The sequence below is a fragment of the Aplysia californica genome, unplaced genomic scaffold (genome assembly GCF_000002075.1).
Source record: "Aplysia californica isolate F4 #8 unplaced genomic scaffold, AplCal3.0 scaffold00244, whole genome shotgun sequence".
NCBI classification, from domain to species: Eukaryota; Metazoa; Mollusca; class Gastropoda; order Aplysiida; family Aplysiidae; genus Aplysia; species Aplysia californica.
Window position 1 is genome coordinate 698853 of NW_004797514.1, and position 1160 is coordinate 700012.

General features: G+C 43.2%; 1 protein-coding gene across 1 annotated transcript in view; it reads left to right on the forward strand.

Annotated features, from left to right (window-relative positions):
• The first annotated feature begins 107 nt into the window (after positions 1-107).
• LOC101863273 (gelsolin-like protein 2) overlaps positions 108-1160 on the forward strand; it is a 50356-nt gene continuing 49303 nt past the window's right edge. The window contains exon 1 of the mRNA XM_005100324.2: positions 108-337. The gene's annotated coding sequence lies outside the window, so the exon portion shown is untranslated. The remainder of the gene's footprint in view (positions 338-1160) is intronic.

Here is a 1160-nt window from a genome sequence, read left to right on the forward strand (position 1 = left end):
GGGGGGAAACCCACGCAGAGGAGCAAAATCATAACACGGTACAAAATCAAGCCGTACACCGTAAATTAATGGTATCGACCCAGCTCCTGCCGGGCTGAGTCACTTTGTTGTTGTCTTTTTCCCACTTTCACTGGCCGCTCCAAGTTGGGGGTGTGTTTCCTGTGCGCGCGTCGCTCGTTTGTTTCGCTCACAAGTCGTGTCGTAGCCAAGTCAAGTTTGCTGGACTCAGGGCCTTCTGTTTGTATTTCACTTGTGACGACTGACAGCAGCCGACTATCTACAGATCGAGTGTCTACACTCTTCGCTTCACTACTTTTCCCGTTACTCTGAACACAAGGTAGGACAGTTGACTTTTCTTTTTTGGCAGAATTCCACGTTGTACCGTTAGGCCCTAATTGCATATTTACTGGATTCGGGTTGTTAGGGTTAAGGTTTGGGTTAACCTCAAGGAGCTGGTTAACCTTTATCAACTGAATCCAGGGTCATGGTTAGGTTAGGGTCCGAGAATTCAGCAAATATATGCGCAAAACGTTTCGGACTTGTAGCAGATTGCCGACTTTTTAAAACAAACTCTTGTCATAATTAGCCTACTGAATCGGTGGACCGTTCATTTATCATGTATTGGTGTTTAACTCGTAATCATGGTTGTTGTATCACTGCATTCATTGTTCATTTAATATTGTTGATAATATGCCTTTCACAATTCGAGGTTTCCTAATCCCAGTTTTATGCTCTTCAAAGCCTGTAATACCTTCGAGTAGAGGCAAGCGAGCGTGACTTTGCATGTCGCTCTCAGAATATCATTAGTTAGTGAACGGTGAACGAACACGACCCTGCTCGTCGAGACTTGACTGTTCCCTTTTTGTTTTACAGAACGTTTAATTCATCCAGCTCGCTCATTCGCGTTGCATGATGTAAGTGATATTACTAATAATGATACTAATAATGATCATGAATGGCATAACATAAAGCGCTCTATCCTGTTTGGAAACAAGCTCTAAAGAAAACCACGACCCACTTTATTTCCCATTTTTTAGAGGTCACCGGTAAATAACACACCCAAACCACCACTATCTTATGTATCTATGTATCTATCTATGTATCACACACACTAACACACACTCACCCCCCCTCTCTCTCTTTCTCTCTCTCTCTCTCTC